This window comes from Balaenoptera ricei, chromosome 2 (genome assembly GCF_028023285.1).
Source record: "Balaenoptera ricei isolate mBalRic1 chromosome 2, mBalRic1.hap2, whole genome shotgun sequence".
In the NCBI taxonomy this organism is placed as follows: domain Eukaryota; kingdom Metazoa; phylum Chordata; class Mammalia; order Artiodactyla; family Balaenopteridae; genus Balaenoptera; species Balaenoptera ricei.
Genome location: NC_082640.1, coordinates 55586922 through 55611238, shown reverse-complemented (window position 1 = coordinate 55611238; position 24317 = coordinate 55586922). Strand labels below are relative to the sequence as shown.

The following is a 24317-nucleotide window of genomic DNA, read 5'->3' as shown; positions in this document are numbered from 1 at the left end:
CTTGCAGCAACTGGGTTACTTGCCCTGGCGCCTTGTATTTTCGCCCCCAGGCCCGTCAGTGACATGACCGCGGAGAAACCTGAGACCCATTCATTTGTTCAGAGTTCCAAGCAGTGCATTTATGGGAGTCATCATCAATCCACCTGCTCAAAGGCTGCACGTTCAAAGTCGCAGGCTCCACCGCGAGGCAGCCACCGATCTCAATCATGTCAGCAGTCAGGAGTGGCCAGAGGCGACCCACGGGGCTGCAAATGGAGCTAAGGATCATGGCATCAGATCTGGGGTTCCCCTGCAAGAGCCAAGAAGGTGAGGGTGTAGTCTCAGTGCACAAGTCCCCGTGGCCAAACATCTAGGTTTCTGCAAAGAAGTTCCACTCACCACCACAAGGTTCCTACGAGGAGCCTCAAGGACTTCACGCCAAAACCACTCTGAGACTCTTTTGCCTTGACTTGCCTCACCTTGCCGCACTCTCCTCACTTCGCCAGGTATCATGGACTATACAGAGGGCCCAATGCTGCTGCAGGTGTTTGTTCCCTGGCACTCCACCACATGCCTCAGGGTGACAGAACACAGGGATGTTTGAGAAAAGTGAACGGGCGCACAGAGGCAAAGGGTGATACCGCCCACCGATGTGCGCTATATCTCCCCTCAACATTTCATTTGCAGTCCATCATGTCTGTGTGTCCACAGCCAAACGTGAATGCATCGTGGCACAGATGCCTTCAGAGTGCACGGGCATCAGCACAAAGAGCACGGCCGTCCATCATCCCCCCGGTATGGGCCTTGAACGTTCCTGCCTGAGCCACCTCCCTGCCGACACAGCATAAGGATGTCATCCTGAACTGCTGAGACACCCTCAGGGGAACTGGGATTACTCAGCGTAAAAGCCACTGCCCTCTGGGGAACCAAACCACTCCTGGCGCATACGCTTCCACACAATGGATTCACCCTCAAGGGGAAATGTGGTCCCTGAGATCTTCCACAAGGGAACGGCCCTTGGCCAAATGGGATGACCTCCAACAAAAGCCGCTTGTAGGGACCAGTGACAAAACGCACCAGAGAAACTCCTGGACTGAACAATGGAGATTCACCTGCAGCCAGACTTCCTGGCCTGCTGCCAAGACTGGCCACCAACACTTGGCCCACGCACAAAGCTAATGGCATCAGAATCATTCCGACGCCCAACGTGGCGGGGCAAACACTTGCAGCAATTGTGTAACTTGCAGTGGTGTCTGGTACTTTCACCCTCATCAGTGGCGTGACTTTGGGGAAACCCTGAGGCCCAGGTCCTCTACAAGCAACTTGTTACCCACAGCCATGCAACGGCAGAACTCAGACAACAGCCTAGACACTTGAACCTGTATGACTTCTGTAGCCTGTGGCCAGGCTCGCCGGTTACCACAGTCTCGACGCACCAGCGGGTGGCAGGAAAAATGACACCCACACCACACATCCTCTCCTGCCCTTAAACCTGCAGCTTTTCCTTGGCAGCCAACTCCCTTGTTTCTGCACGGTTGCACCCAATGACCTCCGGGTAGAGCTCCAATCCTCAGGGAACGCTATGTGGGCTGGGTATAGAATCGATGCCTGGCTGTCCTCAGGAACACCTTCACATCTTCAACACAGGGGGAACGTGGTCAGACAGGGACAAAACACCCCAAGGCCTCCAAATCGGCCCCCATGAGGAGACACCATACTGTGCCATGAAGGCAACCATTCGCTGGCACAAGAACCCGCCATGAAGCAAATCGACCAGGGAGAGGAAAGAGGCGGGACAGTCCACAAATGTGCTCCCGTATTCCCTCCCTACACGTGCCTCCAGATGCTCCTGAGGGAATCCCAAATGTGTTCCGGGAACCCCATGGCCACCGTCGATCTATCCACCCACCAGTAAACCTGTGGGCTTAGCCAGCCATCTCACGTGTCTCTTTCACTCGCCTTGCCTTACTCTCTCTCCACCGGGATCCCAACGTGTCACGGCAAGATGCCAGAGCCACCCCTCACCAAAGAAGCTTGCCGTGACCAAGTTTGACTAAGGCATTTTCCAGCCCCTTCACACAGCACACACAAGCAGGACACAACCCGAGGAGGAGCCATCAGATTGGCCAAACTCCCAGGAACAGTGGCCCATTTGATTTCTCCCCTCAGCAGGAGAAACCTAAACTGCATCTGGTCTCCCAAGCAGAACATGACAAAGAAGCCTGCCCTAGGCCTGGAATCCTGTTCTGACCCTGAGCCTACAGACTTCTGTTTCTTTGAGGCCACAAGGCAATGACCAGCAGGTGGGGGCAGCCTGTAGAACTCAAGTGCAGGTGGCAGGACGAGCAATGGCTCACGCTTCCTCTCCTACCTGCATGCTGAACCGTGGCAGGGGACAGCAGTCCTGGCTAGACCAAGGAACCCAGAGACGGCACGCTGTCCCAAGCCTTCCCACCTGGATTGGCATCCCAGGCTCCTTTCCCAATGGCTCTTCTCCCCAGGAGATGACCACAACCCTCAACTTGAACAACGTGGCTGTAGACACCCACGGCCGCAAATGCAACGTGAACCTCTCCCTACTTTCCTTTGGGGAGCCACGTGCTGGACCTCAGTTCCAACGAGGAGACGGTAGGGATTTCTCACTCATTTTGTTCAGATTTCCAAGGAATGCATTTGTGGGAGTCATCATCGATCCAAGCACATGCTCAAACGGTGGACATGCAAAGTTGCAGATTCCACCATGGGACGGCCAGCGAGCTGAATCATATCAGCGTACGGAAGTGGCCAGAGCCGAGCCACGGGTCAGGAAATGCAGCCAGTTCTCAGGGCATCAAAGCTCGTGTTCCCCGAGAAAAGACCAGAAGGTGAGGGTGTAGCCCCGGTGCACACGTTCCCATCGCCAAACCTTTAGGTTTAGCAAAGAAGTGTCACTTACCGCAACAAGGGATAAAGCAGGATCCTCAAGGAATGCACACCAACACCCCTCTGAGACTCCTTCGGCTGGCCTCGCCTTGCCACACCGTCCTCACTTCAACGGGTATCAGGGATTATACGGATGGCCCCAGGCTGCTGCTGGCATTCCTTCCCTGGCATTCCACCTGGCTCGGGGTGAGAGAACACACGCATGCTTGAGGAGGGTGCACAGGCGCACCGAGGGAAAGGGCGATACCACCCAGCATTGTGTGTTCTATCTCTCCTCAACATTTCATTTACTGTCCATCTTGCCTGTGTGTCAGCAGGCAAACGTGAAAGCATCGTGGCACTGGCGCCTTCAGAGCGTGCGGCCATCAGGACAAAGAGTGCCACCGACCAACAACCCCCTGGTCTCGGGCCCTGAAATTCCTCTCCTGAGCAATCTGCCCTCCGTCACAGCAAAAGGATGTCTTCCTGATCCCCTGAGACACCCTCAGGACAACTGTGCCCCCTCAGCCTAAGAGCAAGTGCCCTCTATGGGAACAAACACGCGTTTGGCCCTTATGATTAAACACAGTGGACACGCCCTCAAGGGGAGAGATCTTCCATAAGGGAAGGGCCCTTGGCTGAATAAGACGACCTCCATCAAAAGCGGCTCGTAGGGACCCGTGACAAAGGGCACCTGAAGAACCCTTGGACTGATCAAGGGAGACTCACCAGCAGGCATACTTCCTGGTCTCCTGCCAAGCCGGAGGAACTTCCCTAGGACCGCAACCAAAGCTAATGGCAAGGGAGCCATTCCAATGCCCAAAATGGCGGGCCAAACACTTGCAGCAACTGGGTAACTTATCATAGCACCTTGCACATTCGCATTCTCCCCTTCAAGGACAAGACCTTGGAGAAACCATGAGACCCAGGTCCTCCAGAACCAACGTGTCACCCACAGCCGTGCAATGAGAGAACGCACCCAACATCCTGGACCCTTGAACCGGCATGGCTTCTCTGGCTTGAAGCCATGCATGCTGGAGATCACAGGCTCGCAGCACCAGAAGGTGGCAGGACAAAATGACCCCTGCAGCACACATTCACTCCAGCCCTTAAACCTGTAGCGTTGCCTTGGCGGCCGACTCCCTTCTTTCTGCATGGTTGGGCCCAAAGACCTCCGGGAAGAGCTCCAAACCTCAGGGAATGCTATGCCGACCTGGTATAGCAATGACGCTGGGCTGTCCTAAGGAACACCTTAACATCCTCAACATAGGGGCAATGAGGCCACACAGGGACAAAACATCCCAACGGCTCCAAATCGGTCCCAGTGAGAAGACACCATACTGTGCCGTGAAGGCACCATTCGCTGGAACAAGGACCCGCCGTGAAGCACATTGAGAAAGGAGAGGAAAAGGTTGGGATGGTCCACGAATGTGCACCTGTATTCCTTCCCTACACGGGGCTCCAAATGCTCCTGAAGATATCCCAAAAGAGTTCCGGGAACCCTATGTCCACCGACATATCCACCCATACCGATCTATCCACCCAACAGTAAGCCTGTGGGCTTAGCCAACACTCTCCCGTGTATTTCCCGCTCGCCTTGCCTTGCTCTCTCCACCAGGATCCAAACGAATCCACCCCTCACCTAAGTAGCTTGATGTCCCCTGGATTTGCCTAAGGCACTTTCCAAACTCTCCACACACAGCAGACAAGCAGGACACAACCCAAGGAGGCGCCATCAACGTCGCCGAAATCCCGGGGACAGTGGCCCATTTGATTTCCCCCGACCATCAGGGCAAACCTGAACTATATCCCACCTCCCAAGCTGAACATGACATAGACGCCTGGCCTGGCCAGGACTCCTTCTCTGACCGTGAGCGCAGAGACTTCTGTTTCCTTGCGGGAACAAGGCAACGACCTGAGCTTGAGGGTGGCCTGTAGATCTCAATGGCAAGCCAGAGGAGTACCAGTGGCTCACGCTTCCTTTCGCACCCGCACGCTGACCGCGGCAGGGGATAGCAGTTCTGGCTAGACTCAGGTGCCCAGAGACGTCCAGTTGTCCTTAGCCTTCCCACGTAGATGGACATCCCAGGCTCCTTTCCACATGGCTCTTTCTGCACGAGAAGCCCGCCACCCTCCACTTGAACAATGTTGCTGCGCACGCCCACAGTAGCAAATGCAACATGGACCTCTCCCTAATTTTCCTTTGGGAGCCACGTGCTGGACCTCAGTTAGGATGAGAAGACGGTAGGTATTGCTCATTCATTTTGTTTAGATTTCCAAGGAATGCATTTATGGGAGTCCTCACTGATCCACGCTCCTGCTCAAAGGCTGGACGTGCAAAGTCGTGGACTGTCAGCAAGCTCAATCCTCTCAGCAGTAGGGAGCGGCCAGACTCGAGCCACGGGGCAGGAAGTGCACCCACGTCTCAGGGCATCGGAGCTCGGGTGCCCCAGGAAGAGCCCAGAATGTGACGGTGTAGTCTCGCGGCACAAGTCCCCGTGGCCAAACTTCTAGGTTTCTTCAAAGAAGTTCCGTTTACCCCCACAAGTTTTCTACCAGGAACCTTGTCGAGCCAGAGGCGATGCTCTTGGATCACACAGAAAGCTATTGGCATTGGAGATATTCCAATGCCCAAACTGGCAGGGCAAACCCTTGCAGCAACTGGGTTACTTGCCCTGGCGCCTTGTATTTTCGCCCCCAGGCCCGTCAGTGACATGACCGCGGAGAAACCTGAGACCCATTCATTTGTTCAGAGTTCCAAGCAGTGCATTTATGGGAGTCATCATCAATCCACCTGCTCAAAGGCTGCACGTTTAAAGTCACAGGCTCCAGGGCGGGGCAGCCACCGATCTCAATCATGTCAGGAGTGGCCAGAGGCGACCCACGGGGCTGCAAATGGAGCTAAGGATCATGGCATCAGATCTGGGGTTCCCCTGCAAGAGCCAAGAAGGTGAGGGTGTAGTCTCAGTGCACAAGTCCCCGTGGCCAAACATCTAGGTTTCTGCAAAGAAGTTCCACTCACCACCACAAGGTTCCTACGATGAGCCTCAAGGACTTCACGCCAAAACCACTCTGAGACTCTTTTGCCTTGACTTGCCTCACCTTGCCGCACTCTCCTCACTTCGCCAGGTATCATGGACTATACAGAGGGCCCAATGCTGCTGCAGGTGTTTGTTCCCTGGCACTCCACCACATGCCTCAGGGTGACAGAACACAGGGATGTTTGAGAAAAGTGAACGGGCGCACAGAGGCAAAGGGTGATACCGCCCACTGATGTGCACTATATCTCCCCTCAGCATTTCATTTGCAGTCCATCATGTCTGTGTGTCCACAGCCAAACGTGAATGCATCGTGGCACAGATGCCTTCAGAGCGCACGGGCATCAGCACAAAGAGCACGGCCGTCCATCATCCCCCCGGTATGGGCCTTGAACGTTCCTGCCTGAGCCACCTCCCCGCCGACACAGCATAAGGATGTCATCCTGAACTGCTGAGACACCCTCAGGGGAACTGGGATTACTCAGCGTAAAAGCCACTGCCCTCTGGGGAACCAAACCACTCCTGGCACATACGCTTCCACACAATGGATTCACCCTCAAGGGGAAATGTGGTCCCTGAGATCTTCCACAAGGGAACGGCCCTTGGCCAAATGGGACGACCTCCAACAAAAGCCGCTTGTAGGGACCAGTGACAAAACGCACCAGAGAAACTCCTGGAGTGAACAATGGAGATTCACCTGCAGCCATACTTCCTGGCCTGCTGCCAAGACTGGCCACCAACACTTGGCCCACGCACAAAGCTAATGGCATCAGAATCATTCCGACGCCCAACGTGGCGGGGCAAACACTTGCAGCAATTGTGTAACTTGCAGTGGTGTCTGGTACTTTCACCCTCATCAGTGGCGTGACATTGGGGAAACCCTGAGGCCCAGGTCCTCTACAAGCAACTTGTTACCCACAGCCATGCAACAACAGAACTCAGACAACAGCCTAGACACTTGAACCGGTATGACTTCTGTAGCCTGTGGCCAGGTTCGCCGGTTACCACAGTCTCGACGCACCAGCGGGTGGCAGGAAAAATGACAGCCACACCACACATCCTCTCCTGCCCTTAAACCTGCAGCTTTTCCTTGGCAGCCAACTCCCTTGTTTCTGCACGGTTGCACCCAATGACCTCCGGGTAGAGCTCCAATCCTCAGGGAACGCTATGTGGGCTGGGTATAGAATCGATGCCTGGCTGTCCTCAGGAACACCTTCACATCTTCAACACAGGGGGAACGTGGTCAGACAGGGACAAAACACCCCAAGGCCTCCAAATCGGCCCCCATGAGGAGACACCATACTGTGCCATGAAGGCAACCATTCGCTGGCACAAGAACCCGCCATGAAGCAAATCGACCAGGGAGAGGAAAGAGGCGGGACAGTCCACAAATGTGCTCCCGTATTCCCTCCCTACACGTGCCTCCAGATGCTCCTGAGGGAATCCCAAATGTGTTCCGGGAACCCCATGGCCACCGTCGATCTATCCACCCACCAGTAAACCTGTGGGCTTAGCCAGCCATCTCACGTGTCTCTTTCACTCGCCTTGCCTTACTCTCTCTCCACCGGGATCCCAACGTGTCACGGCAAGATGCCAGAGCCACCCCTCACCAAAGAAGCTTGCCGTGACCAAGTTTGACTAAGGCATTTTCCAGCCCCTTCACACAGCACACACAAGCAGGACACAACCCGAGGAGGAGCCATCAGATTGGCCAAACTCCCAGGAACAGTGGCCCATTTGATTTCTCCCCTCAGCAGGAGAAACCTAAACTGCATCTGGTCTCCCAAGCAGAACATGACAAAGAAGCCTGCCCTAGGCCTGGAATCCTGTTCTGACCCTGAGCCTACAGACTTCTGTTTCTTTGAGGCCACAAGGCAATGACCAGCAGGTGGGGGCAGCCTGTAGAACTCAAGTGCAGGTGGCAGGACGAGCAATGGCTCACGCTTCCTCTCCTACCTGCATGCTGAACCGTGGCAGGGGACAGCAGTCCTGGCTAGACCAAGGAACCCAGAGACGGCACGCTGTCCCAAGCCTTCCCACCTGGATTGGCATCCCAGGCTCCTTTCCCAATGGCTCTTCTCCCCAGGAGATGACCACAACCCTCAACTTGAACAACGTGGCTGTAGACACCCACGGCCGCAAATGCAACGTGAACCTCTCCCTACTTTCCTTTTGGGAGCCACGTGCTGGACCTCAGTTCCAACGAGGAGACGGTAGGGATTTCTCACTCATTTTGTTCAGATTTCCAAGGAATGCATTTGTGGGAGTCATCATCGATCCAAGCACATGCTCAAACGGTGGACATGCAAAGTTGCAGATTCCACCATGGGACGGCCAGCGAGCTGAATCATATCAGCGTACGGAAGTGGCCAGAGCCGAGCCACGGGTCAGGAAATGCAGCCAGTTCTCAGGGCATCAAAGCTCGTGTTCCCCGAGAAAAGACCAGAAGGTGAGGGTGTAGCCCCGGTGCACACGTTCCCATCGCCAAACCTTTAGGTTTAGCAAAGAAGTGTCGCTTACCGCAACAAGGGTTAAAGCAGGATCCTCATGGAATGCACGCCAACACCCCTCTGAGACTCCTTCGGCTGGCCTCGCCTTGCCACACCGTCCTCACTTCAACGGGTATCAGGGATTATACGGATGGCCCCAGGCTGCTGCTGGCATTCCTTCCCTGGCATTCCACCTGGCTCTGGGTGAGAGAACACACGCATGCTTGAGGAGGGTGCACAGGCGCACCGAGGGAAAGGGCGATACCACCCAGCATTGTGTGTTCTATCTCTCCTCAACATTTCATTTACTGTCCATCTTGCCTGTGTGTCCGCAGGCAAACGTGAAAGCATCGTGGCACTGGCGCCTTCAGAGCGTGCGGCCATCAGGACAAAGAGTGCCACCGACCAACAACCCCCTGGTCTCGGGCCCTGAAATTCCTCTCCTGAACAATCTGCCCTCCGTCACAGCAAAAGGATGTCTTCCTGATCCCCTGAGACACCCTCAGGACAACTGTGCCCCCTCAGCCTAAGAGCAAGTGCCCTCTATGGGAACAAACACGCGTTTGGCCCTTATGATTAAACACAGTGGACACGCCCTCAAGGGGAGAGATCTTCCATAAGGGAAGGGCCCTTGGCTGAATAAGACGACCTCCATCAAAAGCGGCTCGTAGGGACCCGTGACAAAGGGCACCTGAAGAACCCCTGGACTGATCAAGGGAGACTCACCAGCAGGCATACTTCCTGGTCTCCTGCCAAGCCAGAGGAACTTCCCTAGGACCGCAACCAAAGCTAATGGCAAGGGAGCCATTCCAATGCCCAAAATGGTGGGCCAAACACTTGCAGCAACTGGGTAACTTATCATAGCACCTTGCACATTCGCATTCTCCCCTTCAAGGACAAGACCTTGGAGAAACCATGAGACCCAGGTCCTCCAGAACCAACGTGTCACCCACAGCCGTGCAATGAGAGAACGCACCCAACATCCTGGACCCTTGAACCGGCATGGCTTCTCTGGCTTGAAGCCATGCATGCTGGAGATCACAGGCTCGCAGCACCAGAAGGTGGCAGGACAAAATGACCCCTGCAGCACACATTCACTCCAGCCCTTAAACCTGTAGCGTTGCCTTGGCGGCCGACTCCCTTCTTTCTGCATGGTTGGGCCCAAAGACCTCCGGGAAGAGCTCCAAACCTCAGGGAATGCTATGCCGACCTGGTATAGCAATGACGCTGGGCTGTCCTAAGGAACACCTTAACATCCTCAACATAGGGGCAATGAGGCCACACAGGGACAAAACATCCCAACGGCTCCAAATCGGTCCCAGTGAGAAGACACCATACTGTGCCGTGAAGGCACCATTCGCTGGAACAAGGACCCGCCGTGAAGCACATTGAGAAAGGAGAGGAAAAGGTTGGGATGGTCCACGAATGTGCACCTGTATTCCTTCCCTACACGGGGCTCCAAATGCTCCTGAAGATATCCCAAAAGAGTTCCGGGAACCCTATGTCCACCGACATATCCACCCATACCGATCTATCCACCCAACAGTAAGCCTGTGGGCTTAGCCAACACTCTCCCGTGTATTTCCCGCTCGCCTTGCCTTGCTCTCTCCACCAGGATCCAAACGAATCCACCCCTCACCTAAGTAGCTTGATGTCCCCTGGATTTGCCTAAGGCACTTTCCAAACTCTCCACACACAGCAGACAAGCAGGACACAACCCAAGGAGGCGCCATCAACGTCGCCGAAATCCCGGGGACAGTGGCCCATTTGATTTCCCCCGACCATCAGGGCAAACCTGAACTATATCCCACCTCCCAAGCTGAACATGACATAGACGCCTGGCCTGGCCAGGACTCCTTCTCTGACCGTGAGCGCAGAGACTTCTGTTTCCTTGCGGGAACAAGGCAACGACCTGAGCTTGAGGGTGGCCTGTAGATCTCAATGGCAAGCCAGAGGAGTACCAGTGGCTCACGCTTCCTTTCGCACCCGCACGCTGACCGCGGCAGGGGATAGCAGTTCTGGCTAGACTCAGGTGCCCAGAGACGTCCAGTTGTCCTTAGCCTTCCCACGTAGATGGACATCCCAGGCTCCTTTCCACATGGCTCTTTCTGCACGAGAAGCCCGCCACCCTCCACTTGAACAATGTTGCTGCGCACGCCCACAGTAGCAAATGCAACATGGACCTCTCCCTAATTTTCCTTTGGGAGCCACGTGCTGGACCTCAGTTAGGATGAGAAGACGGTAGGTATTGCTCATTCATTTTGTTTAGATTTCCAAGGAATGCATTTATGGGAGTCCTCACTGATCCACGCTCCTGCTCAAAGGCTGGACGTGCAAAGTCGTGGACTGTCAGCAAGCTCAATCCTCTCAGCAGTAGGGAGCGGCCAGACTCGAGCCACGGGGCAGGAAGTGCACCCACGTCTCAGGGCATCGGAGCTCGGGTGTCCCAGGAAGAGCCCAGAATGTGACGGTGTAGTCTCGCGGCACAAGTCCCCGTGGCCAAACTTCTAGGTTTCTTCAAAGAAGTTCCGTTTACCCCCACAAGGTTTCTACCAGGAACCTTGTCGAGCCAGAGGCGATGCCCTTGGATCACACAGAAAGCTATTGGCATTGGAGATATTCCAATGCCCAAACTGGCAGGGCAAACCCTTGCAGCAACTGGGTTACTTGCCCTGGCGCCTTGTATTTTCGCCCCCAGGCCCGTCAGTGACATGACCGCGGAGAAACCTGAGACCCATTCATTTGTTCAGAGTTCCAAGCAGTGCATTTATGGGAGTCATCATCAATCCACCTGCTCAAAGGCTGCACGTTTAAAGTCACAGGCTCCAGGGCGGGGCAGCCACCGATCTCAATCATGTCAGCAGTCAGGAGTGGCCAGAGGCGACCCACGGGGCTGCAAATGGAGCTAAGGATCATGGCATCAGATCTGGGGTTCCCCTGCAAGAGCCAAGAAGGTGAGGGTGTAGTCTCAGTGCACAAGTCCCCGTGGCCAAACATCTAGGTTTCTGCAAAGAAGTTCCACTCACCACCACAAGGTTCCTACGAGGAGCCTCAAGGACTTCACGCCAAAACCACTCTGAGACTCTTTTGCCTTGACTTGCCTCACCTTGCCGCACTCTCCTCACTTCGCCAGGTATCATGGACTATACAGAGGGCCCAATGCTGCTGCAGGTGTTTGTTCCCTGGCACTCCACCACATGCCTCAGGGTGACAGAACACAGGGATGTTTGAGAAAAGTGAACGGGCGCACAGAGGCAAAGGGTGATACCGCCCACCGATGTGCGCTATATCTCCCCTCAACATTTCATTTGCAGTCCATCATGTCTGTGTGTCCACAGCCAAACGTGAATGCATCGTGGCACAGATGCCTTCAGAGCGCACGGGCATCAGCACAAAGAGCACGGCCGTCCATCATCCCCCCGGTATGGGCCTTGAACGTTCCTGCCTGAGCCACCTCCCCGCCGACACAGCATAAGGATGTCATCCTGAACTGCTGAGACACCCTCAGAGGAACTGGGATTACTCAGCGTAAAAGCCACTGCCCTCTGGGGAACCAAACCACTCCTGGCGCATACGCTTCCACACAATGGATTCACCCTCAAGGGGAAATGTGGTCCCTGAGATCTTCCACAAGGGAACGGCCCTTGGCCAAATGGGACGACCTCCAACAAAAGCCGCTTGTAGGGACCAGTGACAAAACGCACCAGAGAAACTCCTGGACTGAACAATGGAGATTCACCTGCAGCCATACTTCCTGGCCTGCTGCCAAGACTGGCCACCAACACTTGGCCCACGCACAAAGCTAATGGCATCAGAATCATTCCGACGCCCAATGTGGCGGGGCAAACACTTGCAGCAATTGTGTAACTTGCAGTGGTGTCTGGTACTTTCACCCTCATCAGTGGCGTGACTTTGGGGAAACCCTGAGGCCCAGGTCCTCTACAAGCAGCTTGTTACCCACAGCCATGCAACGACAGAACTCAGACAACAGCCTAGACACTTGAACCGGTATGACTTCTGTAGCCTGTGGCCAGGCTCGCCGGTTACCACAGTCTCGACGCACCAGCGGGTGGCAGGAAAAATGACACCCACAGCACACATCCTCTCCTGCCCTTAAACCTGCAGCTTTTCCTTGGCAGCCAACTCCCTTGTTTCTGCACGGTTGCACCCAATGACCTCCGGGTAGAGCTCCAATCCTCAGGGAACGCTATGTGGGCTGGGTATAGAATCGATGCCTGGCTGTCCTCAGGAACACCTTCACATCTTCAACACAGGGGGAACGTGGTCAGACAGGGACAAAACACCCCAAGGCCTCCAAATCGGCCCGCATGAGGAGACACCATACTGTGCCATGAAGGCAACCATTCGCTGGCACAAGAACCCGCCATGAAGCAAATCGACCAGGGAGAGGAAAGAGGCGGGACAGTCCACAAATGTGCTCCCGTATTCCCTCCCTACACGTGCCTCCAGATGCTCCTGAGGGAATCCCAAATGTGTTCCGGGAACCCCATGGCCACCGTCGATCTATCCACCCACCAGTAAACCTGTGGGCTTAGCCAGCCATCTCACGTGTCTCTTTCACTCGCCTTGCCTTACTCTCTCTCCACCGGGATCCCAACGTGTCACGGCAAGATGCCAGAGCCACCCCTCACCAAAGAAGCTTGCCGTGACCAAGTTTGACTAAGGCATTTTCCAGCCCCTTCACACAGCACACACAAGCAGGACACAACCCGAGGAGGAGCCATCAGATTGGCCAAACTCCCAGGAACAGTGGCCCATTTGATTTCTCCCCTCAGCAGGAGAAACCTAAACTGCATCTGGTCTCCCAAGCAGAACATGACAAAGAAGCCTGCCCTAGGCCTGGAATCCTGTTCTGACCCTGAGCCTACAGACTTCTGTTTCTTTGAGGCCACAAGGCAATGACCAGCAGGTGGGGGCAGCCTGTAGAACTCAAGTGCAGGTGGCAGGACGAGCAATGGCTCACGCTTCCTCTCCTACCTGCATGCTGAACCGTGGCAGGGGACAGCAGTCCTGGCTAGACCAAGGAACCCAGAGACGGCACGCTGTCCCAAGCCTTCCCACCTGGATTGGCATCCCAGGCTCCTTTCCCAATGGCTCTTCTCCCCAGGAGATGACCACAACCCTCAACTTGAACAACGTGGCTGTAGACACCCACGGCCGCAAATGCAACGTGAACCTCTCCCTACTTTCCTTTTGGGAGCCACGTGCTGGACCTCAGTTCCAACGAGGAGACGGTAGGGATTTCTCACTCATTTTGTTCAGATTTCCAAGGAATGCATTTGTGGGAGTCATCATCGATCCAAGCACATGCTCAAACGGTGGACATGCAAAGTTGCAGATTCCACCATGGGACGGCCAGCGAGCTGAATCATATCAGCGTACGGAAGTGGCCAGAGCCGAGCCACGGGTCAGGAAATGCAGCCAGTTCTCAGGGCATCAAAGCTCGTGTTCCCCGAGAAAAGACCAGAAGGTGAGGGTGTAGCCCCGGTGCACACGTTCCCATCGCCAAACCTTTAGGTTTAGCAAAGAAGTGTCGCTTACCGCAACAAGGGTTAAAGCAGGATCCTCATGGAATGCACGCCAACACCCCTCTGAGACTCCTTCGGCTGGCCTCGCCTTGCCACACCGTCCTCACTTCAACGGGTATCAGGGATTATACGGATGGCCCCAGGCTGCTGCTGGCATTCCTTCCCTGGCATTCCACCTGGCTCTGGGTGAGAGAACACACGCATGCTTGAGGAGGGTGCACAGGCGCACCGAGGGAAAGGGCGATACCACCCAGCATTGTGTGTTCTATCTCTCCTCAACATTTCATTTACTGTCCATCTTGCCTGTGTGTCCGCAGGCAAACGTGAAAGCATCGTGGCACTGGCGCCTTCAGAGCGTGAGGCCATCAGGACAAAGAGTGCCACCGACCAACAACCCCCTGGTCTCGGGCCCTGAAATTCCTCTCCTGAACAATCTGCCCTCCGTCACAGCAAAAGGATGTCTTCCTGATCCCCTGAGACACCCTCAGGACAACTGTGCCCCCTCAGCCTAAGAGCAAGTGCCCTCTATGGGAACAAACACGCGTTTGGCCCTTATGATTAAACACAGTGGACACGCCCTCAAGGGGAGAGATCTTCCATAAGGGAAGGGCCCTTGGCTGAATAAGACGACCTCCATCAAAAGCGGCTCGTAGGGACCCGTGACAAAGGGCACCTGAAGAACCCCTGGACTGATCAAGGGAGACTCACCAGCAGGCATACTTCCTGGTCTCCTGCCAAGCCAGAGGAACTTCCCTAGGACCGCAACCAAAGCTAATGGCAAGGGAGCCATTCCAATGCCCAAAATGGCGGGCCAAACACTTGCAGCAACTGGGTAACTTATCATAGCACCTTGCACATTCGCATTCTCCCCTTCAAGGACAAGACCTTGGAGAAACCATGAGACCCAGGTCCTCCAGAACCAACGTGTCACCCACAGCCGTGCAATGAGAGAACGCACCCAACATCCTGGACCCTTGAACCGGCATGGGTTCTCTGGCTTGAAGCCATGCATGCTGGAGATCACAGGCTCGCAGCACCAGAAGGTGGCAGGACAAAATGCCCCCTGCAGCACACATTCACTCCAGCCCTTAAACCTGTAGCGTTGCCTTGGCGGCCGACTCCCTTCTTTCTGCATGGTTGGGCCCAAAGACCTCCGGGAAGAGCTCCAAACCTCAGGGAATGCTATGCCGACCTGGTATAGCAATGACGCTGGGCTGTCCTAAGGAACACCTTAACATCCTCAACATAGGGGCAATGAGGCCACACAGGGACAAAACATCCCAACGGCTCCAAATCGGTCCCAGTGAGAAGACACCATACTGTGCCGTGAAGGCACCATTCGCTGGAACAAGGACCCGCCGTGAAGCACATTGAGAAAGGAGAGGAAAAGGTTGGGATGGTCCACGAATGTGCACCTGTATTCCTTCCCTACACGGGGCTCCAAATGCTCCTGAAGATATCCCAAAAGAGTTCCGGGAACCCTATGTCCACCGACATATCCACCCATACCGATCTATCCACCCAACAGTAAGCCTGTGGGCTTAGCCAACACTCTCCCGTGTATTTCCCGCTCGCCTTGCCTTGCTCTCTCCACCAGGATCCAAACGAATCCACCCCTCACCTAAGTAGCTTGATGTCCCCTGGATTTGCCTAAGGCACTTTCCAAACTCTCCACACACAGCAGACAAGCAGGACACAACCCAAGGAGGCGCCATCAACGTCGCCGAAATCCCGGGGACAGTGGCCCATTTGATTTCCCCCGACCATCAGGGCAAACCTGAACTATATCCCACCTCCCAAGCTGAACATGACATAGACGCCTGGCCTGGCCAGGACTCCTTCTCTGACCGTGAGCGCAGAGACTTCTGTTTCCTTGCGGGAACAAGGCAACGACCTGAGCTTGAGGGTGGCCTGTAGATCTCAATGGCAAGCCAGAGGAGTACCAGTGGCTCACGCTTCCTTTCGCACCCGCACGCTGACCGCGGCAGGGGATAGCAGTTCTGGCTAGACTCAGGTGCCCAGAGACGTCAAGTTGTCCTTAGCCTTCCCACGTAGATGGACATCCCAGGCTCCTTTCCACATGGCTCTTTCTGCACGAGAAGCCCGCCACCCTCCACTTGAACAATGTTGCTGCGCACGCCCACAGTAGCAAATGCAACATGGACCTCTCCCTAATTTTCCTTTGGGAGCCACGTGCTGGACCTCAGTTAGGATGAGAAGACGGTAGGTATTGCTCATTCATTTTGTTTAGATTTCCAAGGAATGCATTTATGGGAGTCCTCACTGATCCACGCTCCTGCTCAAAGGCTGGACGTGCAAAGTCGCGGACTGTCAGCAAGCTCAATCCTCTCAGCAGTAGGGAGCGGCCAGACTCGAGCCACGGGGCAGGAAGTGCACCCACGTCTCAGGGCATCAGAGCTCGGGTGCCCCAGGAAGAGCCCAGAATGTGACGGTGTAGTCTCGCGGCACAAGTCCCCGTGGCCAAACTTCTAGGTTTCTTCAAAGAAGTTCCGTTTACCCCCACAAGGTTTCTACCAGGAACCTTGTCGAGCCAGAGGCGATGCCCTTGGATCACACAGAAAGCTATTGGCATTGGAGATATTCCAATGCCCAAACTGGCAGGGCAAACCCTTGCAGCAACTGGGTTACTTGCCCTGGCGCCTTGTATTTTCGCCCCCAGGCCCGTCAGTGACATGACCGCGGAGAAACCTGAGACCCATTCATTTGTTCAGAGTTCCAAGCAGTGCATTTATGGGAGTCATCATCAATCCACCTGCTCAAAGGCTGCACGTTTAAAGTCACAGGCTCCAGGGCGGGGCAGCCACCGATCTCAATCATGTCAGCAGTCAGGAGTGGCCAGAGGCGACCCACGGGGCTGCAAATGGAGCTAAGGATCATGGCATCAGATCTGGGGTTCCCCTGCAAGAGCCAAGAAGGTGAGGGTGTAGTCTCAGTGCACAAGTCCCCGTGGCCAAACATCTAGGTTTCTGCAAAGAAGTTCCACTCACCACCACAAGGTTCCTACGAGGAGCCTCAAGGACTTCACGCCAAAACCACTCTGAGACTCTTTTGCCTTGACTTGCCTCACCTTGCCGCACTCTCCTCACTTCGCCAGGTATCATGGACTATACAGAGGGCCCAATGCTGCTGCAGGTGTTTGTTCCCTGGCACTCCACCACATGCCTCAGGGTGACAGAACACAGGGATGTTTGAGAAAAGTGAACGGGCGCACAGAGGCAAAGGGTGATACCGCCCACCGATGTGTGCTATATCTCCCCTCAGCATTTCATTTGCAGTCCATCATATCTGTGTGTCCACAGCCAAACGTGAATGCATCGTGGCACAGATGCCTTCAGAGCGCACGGGCATCAGCACAAAGAGCACGGCCGTCCATCATCCCCCCGGTATGGGCCTTGAACGTTCCTGCCTGAGCCACCTCCCCGCCGACACAGCATAAGGATGTCATCCTGAACTGCTGAGACACCCTCAGGGGAACTGGGATTACTCAGCGTAAAAGCCACTGCCCTCTGGGGAACCAAACCACTCCTGGCGCATACGCTTCCACACAATGGATTCACCCTCAAGGGGAAATGTGGTCCCTGAGATCTTCCACAAGGGAACGGCCCTTGGCCAAATGGGACGACCTCCAACAAAAGCCGCTTGTAGGGACCAGTGACAAAACGCACCAGAGAAACTCCTGGACTGAACAATGGAGATTCACCTGCAGCCATACTTCCTGGCCTGCTGCCAAGACCGGCCACCAACACTTGGCCCACGCACAAAGCTAATGGCATCAGAATCATTCCGACGCCCAATGTGGCGGGGCAAACACTTGCAGCAATTGTGTAACTTGCAGTGGTGTCTGGTACTTTCACCCTCATCAGTGGCGTGACTTTGGGGAAACCCTGAGGCCCAGGTCCTCTACAAGCAGCTTGTTACCCACAGCCATGCAACGACAGAACTCAGACAACAGCCTAGACACTTGAACCGGTATGACTTCTGTAGCCTGTGGCCAGGCTCGCCGGTTACCACAGTCTCGACGCACCAGCGGGTGGCAGGAAAAATGACACCCACAGCACACATCCTCTCCTGCCCTTAAACCTGCAGCTTTTCCTTGGCAGCCAACTCCCTTGTTTCTGCACGGTTGCACCCAATGACCTCCGGGTAGAGCTCCAATCCTCAGGGAACGCTATGTGGGCTGGGTATAGAATCGATGCCTGGCTGTCCTCAGGAACACCTTCACATCTTCAACACAGGGGGAACGTGGTCAGACAGGGACAAAACACCCCAAGGCCTCCAAATCGGCCCGCATGAGGAGACACCATACTGTGCCATGAAGGCAACCATTCGCTGGCACAAGAACCCGCCATGAAGCAAATCGACCAGGGAGAGGAAAGAGGCGGGACAGTCCACAAATGTGCTCCCGTATTCCCTCCCTACACGTGCCTCCAGATGCTCCTGAGGGAATCCCAAATGTGTTCCGGGAACCCCATGGCCACCGTCGATCTATCCACCCACCAGTAAACCTGTGGGCTTAGCCAGCCATCTCACGTGTCTCTTTCACTCGCCTTGCCTTACTCTCTCTCCACCGGGATCCCAACGTGTCACGGCAAGATGCCAGAGCCACCCCTCACCAAAGAAGCTTGCCGTGACCAAGTTTGACTAAGGCATTTTCCAGCCCCTTCACACAGCACACACAAGCAGGACACAACCCGAGGAGGAGCCATCAGATTGGCCAAACTCCCAGGAACAGTGGCCCATTTGATTTCTCCCCTCAGCAGGAGAAACCTAAACTGCATCTGGTCTCCCAAGCAGAACATGACAAAGAAGCCTGCCCTAGGCCTGGAATCCTGTTCTGACCCTGAGCCTACAGACTTCTGTTTCTTTGAGGCCACAAGGCAATGACCAGCAGGTGGGGGCAGCCTGTAGAACTCAAGTGCAGGTGGCAGGACGAGCAATGGCTCACGCTTCCTCTCCTACCTGCATGCTGAACCGTGGCAGGGGACAGCAGTCCTGGCTAGACCAAGGAACCCAGAGACGGCACGCTGTCCCAAGCCTTCCCACCTGGATTGGCATCCCAGGCTCCTTTCCCAATGGCTCTTCTCCCCAGGAGATGACCACAACCCTCAACTTGAACAACGTGGCTGTAGACACCCACGGCCGCAAATGCAACGTGAACCTCTCCCTACTTTCCTTTTGGGAGCCACGTGCTGGACCTCAGTTCCAACGAGGAGACGGTAGGGATTTCTCACTCATTTTGTTCAGATTTCCAAGGAATGCATTTGTGGGAGTCATCATCGATCCAAGCACATGCTCAAACGGTGGACATGCAAAGTTGCAGATTCCACCATGGGACGGCCAGCGAGCTGAATCATATCAGCGTACGGAAGTGGCCAGAGCCGAGCCACGGGTCAGGAAATGCAGCCAGTTCTCAGGGCATCAAAGCTCGTGTTCCCCGAGAAAAGACCAGAAGGTGAGGGTGTAGCCCCGGTGCACACGTTCCCATCGCCAAACCTTTAGGTTTAGCAAAGAAGTGTCGCTTACCGCAACAAGGGTTAAAGCAGGATCCTCATGGAATGCACGCCAACACCCCTCTGAGACTCCTTCGGCTGGCCTCGCCTTGCCACACCGTCCTCACTTCAACGGGTATCAGGGATTATACGGATGGCCCCAGGCTGCTGCTGGCATTCCTTCCCTGGCATTCCACCTGGCTCTGGGTGAGAGAACACACGCATGCTTGAGGAGGGTGCACAGGCGCACCGAGGGAAAGGGCGATACCACCCAGCATTGTGTGTTCTATCTCTCCTCAACATTTCATTTACTGTCCATCTTGCCTGTGTGTCCGCAGGCAAACGTGAAAGCATCGTGGCACTGGCGCCTTCAGAGCGTGAGGCCATCAGGACAAAGAGTGCCACCGACCAACAACCCCCTGGTCTCGGGCCCTGAAATTCCTCTCCTGAGCAATCTGCCCTCCGTCACAGCAAAAGGATGTCTTCCTGATCCCCTGAGACACCCTCAGGACAACTGTGCCCCCTCAGCCTAAGAGCAAGTGCCCTCTATGGGAACAAACACGCGTTTGGCCCTTATGATTAAACACAGTGGACACGCCCTCAAGGGGAGAGATCTTCCATAAGGGAAGGGCCCTTGGCTGAATAAGACGACCTCCATCAAAAGCGGCTCGTAGGGACCCGTGACAAAGGGCACCTGAAGAACCCCTGGACTGATCAAGGGAGACTCACCAGCAGGCATACTTCCTGGTCTCCTGCCAAGCCAGAGGAACTTCCCTAGGACCGCAACCAAAGCTAATGGCAAGGGAGCCATTCCAATGCCCAAAATGGCGGGCCAAACACTTGCAGCAACTGGGTAACTTATCATAGCACCTTGCACATTCGCATTCTCCCCTTCAAGGACAAGACCTTGGAGAAACCATGAGACCCAGGTCCTCCAGAACCAACGTGTCACCCACAGCCGTGCAATGAGAGAACGCACCCAACATCCTGGACCCTTGAACCGGCATGGCTTCTCTGGCTTGAAGCCATGCATGCTGGAGATCACAGGCTCGCAGCACCAGAAGGTGGCAGGACAAAATGCCCCCTGCAGCACACATTCACTCCAGCCCTTAAACCTGTAGCGTTGCCTTGGCGGCCGACTCCCTTCTTTCTGCATGGTTGGGCCCAAAGACCTCCGGGAAGAGCTCCAAACCTCAGGGAATGCTATGCCGACCTGGTATAGCAATGACGCTGGGCTGTCCTAAGGAACACCTTAACATCCTCAACATAGGGGCAATGAGGCCACACAGGGACAAAACATCCCAACGGCTCCAAATCGGTCCCAGTGAGAAGACACCATACTGTGCCGTGAAGGCACCATTCGCTGGAACAAGGACCCGCCGTGAAGCACATTGAGAAAGGAGAGGAAAAGGTTGGGATGGTCCACGAATGTGCACCTGTATTCCTTCCCTACACGGGGCTCCAAATGCTCCTGAAGATATCCCAAAAGAGTTCCGGGAACCCTATGTCCACCGACATATCCACCCATACCGATCTATCCACCCAACAGTAAGCCTGTGGGCTTAGCCAACACTCTCCCGTGTATTTCCCGCTCGCCTTGCCTTGCTCTCTCCACCAGGATCCAAACGAATCCACCCCTCACCTAAGTAGCTTGATGTCCCCTGGATTTGCCTAAGGCACTTTCCAAACTCTCCACACACAGCAGACAAGCAGGACACAACCCAAGGAGGCGCCATCAACGTCGCCGAAATCCCGGGGACAGTGGCCCATTTGATTTCCCCCGACCATCAGGGCAAACCTGAACTATATCCCACCTCCCAAGCTGAACATGACATAGACGCCTGGCCTGGCCAGGACTCCTTCTCTGACCGTGAGCGCAGAGACTTCTGTTTCCTTGCGGGAACAAGGCAACGACCTGAGCTTGAGGGTGGCCTGTAGATCTCAATGGCAAGCCAGAGGAGTACCAGTGGCTCACGCTTCCTTTCGCACCCGCACGCTGACCGCGGCAGGGGATAGCAGTTCTGGCTAGACTCAGGTGCCCAGAGACGTCAAGTTGTTCTTAGCCTTCCCACGTAGATGGACATCCCAGGCTCCTTTCCACATGGCTCTTTCTGCACGAGAAGCCCGCCACCCTCAACTTGAACAATGTTGCTGCGCACGCCCACAGTAGCAAATGCAACATGGACCTCTCCCTAATTTTCCTTTGGGAGCCACGTGCTGGACCTCAGTTAGGATGAGAAGACGGTAGGTATTGCTCATTCATTTTGTTTAGATTTCCAAGGAATGCATTTATGGGAGTCCTCACTGATCCACGCTCCTGCTCAAAGGCTGGACGTGCAAAGTCGCGGACTGTCAGCAAGCTCAATCCTCTCAGCAGTAGGGAGCGGCCAGACTCGAGCCACGGGGCAGGAAGTGCACCCACGTCTCAGGGCATCAGAGCTCGTGTGCCCCAGGAAGAGCCCAGAATGTGACGGTGTAGTCTCGCGGCACAAGTCCCCGTGGCCAAACTTCTAGGTTTCTTCAAAGAAGTTCCGTTTACCCCCACAAGGTTTCTACCAGGAACCTTGTCGAGCCAGAGGCGATGCCCTTGGATCACACAGAAAGCTATTGGCATTGGAGATATTCCAATGCCCAAACTGGCAGGGCAAACCCTTGCAGCAACTGGGTTACTTGCCCTGGCGCCTTGTATTTTCGCCCCCAGGCCCGTCAGTGACATGACCGCGGAGAAACCTGAGACCCATTCATTTGTTCAGAGTTCCAAGCAGTGCATTTATGGGAGTCATCATCAATCCACCTGCTCAAAGGCTGCACGTTTAAAGTCACAGGCTCCAGGGCGGGGCAGCCACCGATCTCAATCATGTCAGCAGTCAGGAGTGGCCAGAGGCGACCCACGGGGCTGCAAATGGAGCTAAGGATCATGGCATCAGATCTGGGGTTCCCCTGCAAGAGCCAAGAAGGTGAGGGTGTAGTCTCAGTGCACAAGTCCCCGTGGCCAAACATCTAGGTTTCTGCAAAGAAGTTCCACTCACCACCACAAGGTTCCTACGAGGAGCCTCAAGGACTTCACGCCAAAACCACTCTGAGACTCTTTTGCCTTGACTTGCCTCACCTTGCCGCACTCTCCTCACTTCGCCAGGTATCATGGACTATACAGAGGGCCCAATGCTGCTGCAGGTGTTTGTTCCCTGGCACTCCACCACATGCCTCAGGGTGACAGAACACAGGGATGTTTGAGAAAAGTGAACGGGCGCACAGAGGCAAAGGGTGATACCGCCCACCGATGTGTGCTATATCTCCCCTCAGCATTTCATTTGCAGTCCATCATGTCTGTGTGTCCACAGCCAAACGTGAATGCATCGTGGCACAGATGCCTTCAGAGCGCACGGGCATCAGCACAAAGAGCACGGCCGTCCATCATCCCCCCGGTATGGGCCTTGAACGTTCCTGCCTGAGCCACCTCCCCGCCGACACAGCATAAGGATGTCATCCTGAACTGCTGAGACACCCTCAGGGGAACTGGGATTACTCAGCGTAAAAGCCACTGCCCTCTGGGGAACCAAACCACTCCTGGCGCATACGCTTCCACACAATGGATTCACCCTCAAGGGGAAATGTGGTCCCTGAGATCTTCCACAAGGGAACGGCCCTTGGCCAAATGGGACGACCTCCAACAAAAGCCGCTTGTAGGGACCAGTGACAAAACGCACCAGAGAAACTCCTGGACTGAACAATGGAGATTCACCTGCAGCCATACTTCCTGGCCTGCTGCCAAGACTGGCCACCAACACTTGGCCCACGCACAAAGCTAATGGCATCAGAATCATTCCGACGCCCAACGCGGCGGGGCAAACACTTGCAGCAATTGTGTAACTTGCAGTGGTGTCTGGTACTTTCACCCTCATCAGTGGCGTGACATTGGGGAAACCCTGAGGCCCAGGTCCTCTACAAGCAACTTGTTACCCACAGCCATGCAACGACAGAACTCAGACAACAGCCTAGACACTTGAACCGGTATGACTTCTGTAGCCTGTGGCCAGGCTCGCCGGTTACCACAGTCTCGATGCACCAGCGGGTGGCAGGAAAAATGACACCCACACCACACATCCTCTCCTGCCCTTAAACCTGCAGCTTTTCCTTGGCAGCCAACTCCCTTGTTTCTGCACGGTTGCACCCAATGACCTCCGGGTAGAGCTCCAATCCTCAGGGAACGCTATGTGGGCTGGGTATAGAATCGATGCCTGGCTGTCCTCAGGAACACCTTCACATCTTCAACACAGGGGGAACGTGGTCAGACAGGGACAAAACACCCCAAGGCCTCCAAATCGGCCCCCATGAGGAGACACCATACTGTGCCATGAAGGCAACCATTCGCTGGCACAAGAACCCGCCATGAAGCAAATCGACCAAGGAGAGGAAAGAGGCGGGACAGTCCACAAATGTGCTCCCGTATTCCCTCCCTACACGTGCCTCCAGATGCTCCTGAGGGAATCCCAAATGTGTTCCGGGAACCCCATGGCCACCGTCGATCTATCCACCCACCAGTAAACCTGTGGGCTTAGCCAGCCATCTCACGTGTCTCTTTCACTCGCCTTGCCTTACTCTCTCTCCACCGGGATCCCAACGTGTCACGGCAAGATGCCAGAGCCACCCCTCACCAAAGAAGCTTGCCGTGACCAAGTTTGACTAAGGCATTTTCCAGCCCCTTCACACAGCACACACAAGCAGGACACAACCCGAGGAGGAGCCATCAGATTGGCCAAACTCCCAGGAACAGTGGCCCATTTGATTTCTCCCCTCAGCAGGAGAAACCTAAACTGCATCTGGTCTCCCAAGCAGAACATGACAAAGAAG

At 55.1% G+C, this 24317-nt stretch overlaps 13 non-coding genes across 13 annotated transcripts; all 13 read right to left on the bottom strand.

Moving 5' to 3' along the window:
- Positions 1–49: 49 nt before the first annotated feature.
- Positions 50–141, bottom strand: LOC132361330 (small nucleolar RNA SNORD116). Its single transcript, XR_009501635.1, has one exon. It is a non-coding gene; the product is annotated as a small nucleolar RNA SNORD116 (small nucleolar RNA).
- Positions 142–2582: 2441 nt separating this feature from the next.
- Positions 2583–2674, bottom strand: LOC132361617 (small nucleolar RNA SNORD116). The gene has a single exon (XR_009501892.1). It is a non-coding gene; the product is annotated as a small nucleolar RNA SNORD116 (small nucleolar RNA).
- A 2425-nt stretch (positions 2675–5099) lies between these two features.
- Positions 5100–5191, bottom strand: LOC132360875 (small nucleolar RNA SNORD116). The gene has a single exon (XR_009501195.1). It is a non-coding gene; the product is annotated as a small nucleolar RNA SNORD116 (small nucleolar RNA).
- Positions 5192–5580: 389 nt separating this feature from the next.
- LOC132361329 (small nucleolar RNA SNORD116) lies at positions 5581–5672 on the bottom strand. Its single transcript, XR_009501634.1, has one exon. It is a non-coding gene; the product is annotated as a small nucleolar RNA SNORD116 (small nucleolar RNA).
- Positions 5673–8106: 2434 nt separating this feature from the next.
- Positions 8107–8198, bottom strand: LOC132361616 (small nucleolar RNA SNORD116). Its single transcript, XR_009501891.1, has one exon. It is a non-coding gene; the product is annotated as a small nucleolar RNA SNORD116 (small nucleolar RNA).
- Positions 8199–10623: 2425 nt separating this feature from the next.
- Positions 10624–10715, bottom strand: LOC132360874 (small nucleolar RNA SNORD116). Its single transcript, XR_009501194.1, has one exon. It is a non-coding gene; the product is annotated as a small nucleolar RNA SNORD116 (small nucleolar RNA).
- A 389-nt stretch (positions 10716–11104) lies between these two features.
- LOC132361328 (small nucleolar RNA SNORD116) lies at positions 11105–11196 on the bottom strand. The gene has a single exon (XR_009501633.1). It is a non-coding gene; the product is annotated as a small nucleolar RNA SNORD116 (small nucleolar RNA).
- Positions 11197–13637: 2441 nt separating this feature from the next.
- LOC132361615 (small nucleolar RNA SNORD116) lies at positions 13638–13729 on the bottom strand. Its single transcript, XR_009501890.1, has one exon. It is a non-coding gene; the product is annotated as a small nucleolar RNA SNORD116 (small nucleolar RNA).
- Positions 13730–16154: 2425 nt separating this feature from the next.
- LOC132360873 (small nucleolar RNA SNORD116) lies at positions 16155–16246 on the bottom strand. The gene has a single exon (XR_009501193.1). It is a non-coding gene; the product is annotated as a small nucleolar RNA SNORD116 (small nucleolar RNA).
- Positions 16247–16635: 389 nt separating this feature from the next.
- On the bottom strand, positions 16636–16727 carry LOC132361327 (small nucleolar RNA SNORD116). Its single transcript, XR_009501632.1, has one exon. It is a non-coding gene; the product is annotated as a small nucleolar RNA SNORD116 (small nucleolar RNA).
- Positions 16728–19168: 2441 nt separating this feature from the next.
- Positions 19169–19260, bottom strand: LOC132361613 (small nucleolar RNA SNORD116). Its single transcript, XR_009501888.1, has one exon. It is a non-coding gene; the product is annotated as a small nucleolar RNA SNORD116 (small nucleolar RNA).
- A 2425-nt stretch (positions 19261–21685) lies between these two features.
- Positions 21686–21777, bottom strand: LOC132360872 (small nucleolar RNA SNORD116). Its single transcript, XR_009501192.1, has one exon. It is a non-coding gene; the product is annotated as a small nucleolar RNA SNORD116 (small nucleolar RNA).
- A 389-nt stretch (positions 21778–22166) lies between these two features.
- LOC132361326 (small nucleolar RNA SNORD116) lies at positions 22167–22258 on the bottom strand. Its single transcript, XR_009501631.1, has one exon. It is a non-coding gene; the product is annotated as a small nucleolar RNA SNORD116 (small nucleolar RNA).
- Between the last annotated feature and the right edge of the window lie 2059 nt (positions 22259–24317).